General features: G+C 39.8%; 1 long non-coding RNA gene across 1 annotated transcript; it reads right to left on the reverse strand.

The window, feature by feature from the left end:
* Positions 1-4,891, reverse strand: LOC121660949. The gene is made up of 3 exons (XR_006014814.1): positions 4,799-4,891; positions 4,326-4,439; positions 1-56 (listed from the first exon to the last, which is right to left on the reverse strand). It is a non-coding gene; the product is annotated as an uncharacterized LOC121660949 (long non-coding RNA).
* Between the last annotated feature and the right edge of the window lie 2,368 nt (positions 4,892-7,259).

The following is a 7,259-nucleotide window of genomic DNA, read 5'->3' on the forward strand; positions in this document are numbered from 1 at the left end:
TTGCTCAGCTATTCCCTTCTCAACAGCTTCGTTGATTGCTATTACAGCTGCATGCACTAAAATTGAAAGCATAGTCCTAAATATCAGGAAGCAAAAAAGTCAAAGCTGTCACTGTTTCTTCTGATTTATTTGAAAGGTGTGTTTGTGTTCAACAATTTACAGATTAGAACATTCCACTCCATGTTTTCTCTAGACTGTAGAACTTTGTGTTTACTTAAAGGTGGCAAATCACTGTCTGCTCCACGTTCACCCTTCACCCAAACTGGGGTGTGCTGGTTTCAGCTGGGGTAGAGTTAATATTATTCATCTCAGTGGCTGGCGTGGGGCTGTGTTTTGGATTTGTGCTGAACTCAGGGTTGATAATACAGAGATGTTTTTGCTGTTGCTCAGCAGGGCTTGCACAGAGCCGAGGCTGTTTCTGCTTTTGGTACTGCCACACTGGGGAGGGGACTGGGGGTGCTTAGGAGACTGGGAGGAGACAGAGCCTGGACAGGTGACCCCAACTGGCCAAAGGGATATTCCAGACCCTGTGGCACCATGCTCAGTGTATAAAGGGGGGGATGAAGGAGGAAGGGGGGGACATTTGGAGCGATGGAGTTTTGTCTTCCCAAGTCACCATCATGTGTGATGGGGCCCTGCTCTCCTGGAATGGCTGAACACCTGCCTGCCCATGGAAGCAGTGAATGAATTCCTTGTTTTGCTTTGCTTGTGTGCACAGCCTTTGCTTTCCCTATTAAACTGTCTTCTTCTCAACCCATGAGTTCTCCAGCTTTTACTCTTCTGATATTCCCCCACCAGCAAGACCTGAGAAAGTGAGTGAGAAGCTGTATGGGGTTTGGCTGCTGGCTGGGGCTAAACCGTAACATGGTTAATATTGTACTGACAGACAATAAAATATGGGTTACATTTTATCGCTCAAGTCCTATTTTATTTAGAAGGTAATTACATGTAGGAATTGAAAGTATTTTTTTACGTTCAAGCTGCATGTTTGTGTCCATATAAAAGTACTGTCTAAATGGAGTATACCTGAGAGATGCTACACAAGAATAAGGAAATTGAAGATCCAATAAACTTGTCCTCTGGAAAAACACATTTAAGACCCCCCCCTAGGCAGGATGCAGCCCTGCACATCACATTTAAGCCTCTCTGAGATGGTTCTTTGCACATCAAAATCTCCATGAACCACCAGGCACATGAGAGACACTGATGTAATGGTCCCTCCTCCTGTCACCTACCACGAGACAGCAAAACAGCAGACTTCAAATGGAGGCAAAAAACACCCAGCAGGCTTTTGAGGGTTCTCAAAATATTACTACACAGGAAAAAGGGAAAAAAGTGTCATAGGACTCACTACAGCCATTGATCAGCTTAAGTGTTAAGCCTTTCCTTTGAGAAAACAAGAAAACTTCAGCTACTAAACAAATGCTTGACTCCAAAAACTTAAGAGTCAGAAAAGCTCGTGTTTTTTCACACAGTAAATTTTCATTAGTGTACAAATTCAAAACCAATTACAGCTGAATTAAGTTTAGTGCTCACACACGCTTCCCAGTTACTCCCTGCACACATTTGGTCCTAAGATCACTCTAGTGCAAGTGAAGAATTTAACTAGAGCTGCACTTTATCTGTACCTTCATGCCACAAAGAGACCCCAATGGCTGTCTGGTGGCACATTAATCTCAAATATTTTACAGGCTTTACTATATAAAATGTAATTCCTGATAAATATTTATCTAGATCATATCCCAAAGGAGGAACATTGCAGCTCCCCATTTATCATCACAGCAGCTTGCCTAGGATTTACTTTCATGCCACCAAGGACATGTGTGAAGGCAAAACACAATGACCATCTTTCCTTAGTCTATCAATACCCTCTCTCTACATGGCCGTGCATGGTTCTGACAAAGTGGAGAAAAGCATGCACTAGAAAGCTGTTATTTAGGTTAAGTTTAACTGAAGGTCTAAATATCAGAGTCTGAAAGACTTCAGTTTCGCTCAAGTTTATGAAAGAAAGCAAAGATGCTTCAGATTTGTGGTTCTAGAAAAACAAAGGAGTGTACAAATTCAGGGAAGTCAGACAAAAGAACATGTGACTGAAAACTCAATGGGGCAAATGAAGGATGAAGTGAAGCTATACATCCTCAGAAATGGCAGCTACTGGGAGTTGCATAGCTGTTGGTGGATAATCCATTGCTTAGCACTAAGTTCATGCCAGCAAGTTGTTCTAAAATTGTTTCACTCTAGCTCAGTTCAGCACAATATCAGCTGGGTAGTACAAACAGCTAGCATGGTGGAGGATTTTCAGGGGTTTGTTTGTCACTAAACTTTGTGAAAAGACAAAGTTCACATTGAACATTAGGAAAAGGTTTTTCATTGAGAGGGTGGTAAGTCACTGGAACAGGCTTCCCATGAAAATGGTCACCACATCAAACCTGAGAGAGTTTAAGGAGCATCTGGACAATGCTCCTAGCTCTATGGTTTAGATTTGGGTAATCCTGTGAGGATTAGGAACTTGGACTCAACTGTCCATATGGGTCCCTTCCAGCTTGAGACATTCTGTGGTTCTGTGTACATCCATATCCACTCCAAGGGACTAAGAAAACTGTCCATAGGCACATACATGATCCAAACATCCTCACAGAACACACCGGAAGGATATTATCTCTTCCATAGTTGTGTAAGAAGCTTCACTAACCTAAGTGAAGCTAGCAAAAAGCAGACAAAAGATAGGTTCAAGATAGGAGAGAATCGAATGGATATTGGTAGATGTGAACCCACCAAGAGAAACAGCCTGATTGGACTTGAAAGAGCAGGCTGGAGGCACAGAATAAGAGAGAGGTTTCCTTGAAGAATGAGCTCTCTGTGAAAGCACTTAAGCTTATTCTTTCCATGCTGATTTATACAACTGCTGGAGCTGAGTAGGAGTCATCAGCAGTTGTTTCACTTTCATATCTCCTTTTACATACTCCACTTAGGAAGGATGGTAGACCCCTTCCTCTGGTAGGATCTCCATTATCCAACCTCCCTAGTGTGCGAGGGTTCCTACAGCAGATGTTTCCTGTTGTGGGGCAAAGCAAGGGACAGAACCAGCATCAGGAAACCCTGCTTTTCTAAGACTGAAAACACTTCAGGAGTTAAAGGAAGCCCTACACACTATAATAAGGCTTTCAGTGAAGGATGTTTCAGCCCTTTCATCTTCGGCAGAGGAAGCTCCCTGAAAAAATGCTTCGTAGTCACTAAATATCTAAAAATCTGCTAAAAAACTCCTGCCACTTCAAAAGGCAGCATTTTAAGAGCTAGCTTTGGTGAAGCATGCACATATTAAGCAGGCTTCAAAATATACAATACAGATAATGTGAATCAACATCAGTGTGTTGTGGGCTCTGAAACTTTCAGCACACTAAATACCATAATGAATCAGCTTGCCACTTTGCAAGATTGAATGAAGCAGCAATGGAACATTCTAAAGCCAGCCCTTCTGTTCTTCAGTTTACCCTGCTGAAAAGAATGGGATCTTGAACAAAATTACTGGAGCTCAAGTGTTGATTTAAGTGGGCACACTTGATTTCACATCATTTAAATGCAAGCAATTTTTTTGTAATATATCACTTCATTTCTTAAAAAAAAAATAGTGATATAGAGAAAAACACCCAGACTTACAGATGAATAGGCATGGACAGCAGAAAAAGCATTTAATTCTGTTTTTGAATGGAAGCTGTTCAAGACAGGCTCAAAAGAACCATAACTGTCCAGCAGGACCTACCCCCCCAGCAGGATTCTACCATGCTGTGGGTCACATGCCAGTGGTCAGACAGATTGAAAGCTACCCGTGGAGGCAAGTTCCACATATACAACACCATATGTGAGAGAGTTGTCTGTCTGGAACAATGACTTGTCCTCACATCAACCTGTTTGGGTGTTTTAGGAAAACTGCAAAAGGCAAAAAATAAAAAGAGGAGACACAGAAAATACACATCCATGTTCCCATGGCCATCTACATTGTACCCACATGGTGCAGAGGCATGCACAGAGCCCAATTCATTATTCTAGAGGAGCACTAGCTACCAAAACATTAAACCCATTCAAAATACTGTAAGTAATCTTTGCTTCTGGTAGCACTTCCTATGGTTCAATGGGGATACTAAAAAACTCAGACTGCAAATTTTGAAGAGGCCTTCTAACAACGAAGCAATGTGATAGCGAAAACTTGCTTGCTTTTCTTTCTAGTTATTAAGAGGTGGCAAACAAAGTGAATTAGAACACAGAAAATATTTTGTTAGCATCCTGTCAAAGCACTCAGTAGAGAACACAACAAGAGTCACACTTACAAGCAGCTTCGTCCACTGATAATTCACTGGCCAGAATGCCACCAATTTTGCTAAAAGATGGCATCTGTATACCATATTTCTCTAGCTCCTTTCGCATGTTGCTGATTTCTTCCTCTGTTCAGACAAAAAAATAAAAGGAAACATTATCAGAACAAAAGCATGACAATTTCACTATGAACAACCAGACCTACAAAAACATTTCTGAAAGTGCTTGTGGCCAGGGCTTCTGAGCAGTTTTCCTCCCCATTTTGAAAGACTCTAAGATATGACAAGTATTCCATGCAAATTCACTCCCTCCTGTCCCGTGGAGACTGACAATCATTAAAAGTAGCAGCCTCCCACCTGTTTAATTTGTAACAGTGTTTGTAACAATGTTTTCAGAGGAGAGAGCCATAATAGAATATATGCACAATGTTAGCAGATTTACAGGGTAAAAAAACCTATCTAACATGATTATATGAGCATTTTTTTACCTGTGAAGTCTACTTTTCCCAGGAGGTCCTGGATCTGTGGAGCTAATCCTAGTTTGAAGAGATATAAACTGCAAAGGAGAAAATTAGGCTTTAAAGTTCCGTATGTGATTCAGTGGTTTGCTTTCTGTACAAGAGAAAAGCACTTTTATGAAGCTTTGTCCTTTAAACCTTGACTTACATGAGCCAGTACAGAATAAATTGACACTAAAATTTTCTTTGTTCTGTATTTTTAAGTCTTATAGAAAAAGAAGCATCTCTAAGAGAGTCACTGTCAGTGTATCTCAGGTCACAGGGGATTTATAAACAAGTAGAAAACCTTAGTGAAAGATAGGTAAAGAAATGCAAAAGCTAGTATTGGGGTAAAATTGAGATCTGAAAGCATTTTAGCACAGCTTATATCTTTGGATCTATGTTCTGTTTTGACTTGCATTAATTACATCCCTGTAATTACTAGCTGAATACACATAAATCACTGAAACCCTTCTTACTAAGTGTAGAGGAACAAGACCCTGTAAGTCCATCCAACACCATCTCAAAATTATTTGTGTCATTAGCTATTTTGTTCTTGGAAAACAAAGAAAGTTGATTCAATGTACTCTCCAAGAGCTAATATTTTAATTTCAATATAGCATGAAAAATATCTTCACCCATTCCTAGACCTCTGGGGTGCTATCTGAAAGAAAACAGCTGAATACATATATATTTTCTCAGTAGCTTCCAAACACAAGGCATGTGTTTTATCTACAAAAGACTGATGTTTCTATAATTTAGCAGTGAAATTCCATAAACAAGTTAAGCAAGAAAGAATCAAAACAGATAGATTTTAAAATCAATACTTAAACAACACATTCCTCCAAAAGGATTGTTTTCCACCTCTTTTCAAACTTACTTCACCCCAACATCATTCATTGCAATTGTGCTTTGGGGTTTAGGGCTTTTGTTTCCAGAGAGGCATATTTCCCTTTTGTGTTTTGTTGTAGAGAGGTTTTTTGCTAATAGCAAATAATAGGATGAGATTTCAAAGCACGTATTTGTAGCTGTTGTATTTATTTAGGAGCATGTGGAATCAGCATTTATCTTCCACGCTGCCACAGCTACTCCTCTGTCCTGTCCCCATCTGGATGAACACAACAAAGGATATCAGGTAGATCAACACTCCTTTGCAGCCTCTCAAAATCATTGCTGATGCCATTCTTAGCTTTCAAATCTGTCCAAAATGCAAATTAGCTACTTCAGGGGAAAAATAGCACATAGACTTTACAAGACTATAGTAATGAACCAGGTTCCTCTGTTACCCTGGTCTGCCTTCCAGCCTTTTCTGGGTAGAAAGAGATTTTGCTCCAAGTTTGAGACAGGGACACAATCCTGTCTGAAATGCTGGGTGTCATACAAACAAGCTATGGAAATCAGCAGCATCACTATGCTGACTCTTTTTTGGGTCATCACAATAAAAAGATACAAGAAGAAAGAGTGCCATGAACATTAAATAGTATTTTTTTTGCTGTTCAGCACTTCCAGAAGGATGTTGAACCATGTGTGATATTTCCTATGCTCCTTTGTTTGGATAAACTTATTAACCACCAGATGGTGCTGAAAATGTTCTTCTAGTCTTGCAGGGAACACAAAGACACTTCTACTCTGAGTTAACATATAATTTCACTTGAAACAGCTTGCTTAATGCTTTTATTGTGTAACTCGAACCTCAGAAAACACACGAAGTCAAAAGCAGGGGCCTCATGGTTAAGAAAACTGAATATGGAGGCATCAGGAGCAAAGGAAAAACAAAGGAGAAAGAGCAGTTCCTAGGTGAAACTCCTTTCAATACAAAGCATCACCCATACAGAACTGCATTTCATATCAGGCAGATGTTCCCAGGACTTGTTTTATGCTTAGCTCATGTATAACATGCTGTGAAAAACAGATCTGAAAATAGCATGTTTTTTTCTTTCAAGGCATGCTTGTTATTCTGCTGCTTCCTAGGAAAACAATGTTTTGAAGCTGTCCAGCTTCTAGAGCGATAGTTTGTCTAAGATGTAGCAGTGATCTTCTTGCAAGATCACCGATCAAAATTTGAAAACTAAATTTTTCAGGGAAAAAATATCTCCAAGCACTGCTATTTATGAAGAAGAATCACTGTTAACATCTTAATTTAAATGAAGCTGTTTTTAACCTCACTTAGTGCAGGAACAAATCCAAGTCTGCTTTCACAAGAAAAACGGTGCAAGAAATGAAACCTATGCCTTTGTATTTTTCAAGTTGGAACCAGAAGCTCCAATTCTGGTTCTACCACTAATTTGTTCCTGGCCTTGGTCCCAGTCAATACTTTAAGTATTGATGTTTCAGTAAGAGAAAAGCAAGAGGTAATTACATTCAACAGGAATATAATAAGAAATAGTTTGCTAAGTCACTCCTTCCTGGCCAGAGCTGTGTTGTATTTGACAGCACAAGTCATTCCAAATGA

The sequence above is a fragment of the Corvus kubaryi genome, unplaced genomic scaffold, assembly GCF_017639235.1.
Source record: "Corvus kubaryi isolate FWS band 111438036 unplaced genomic scaffold, C.kubaryi_AGA036_p1.0 37017, whole genome shotgun sequence".
NCBI lineage: Eukaryota > Metazoa > Chordata > Aves > Passeriformes > Corvidae > Corvus > Corvus kubaryi.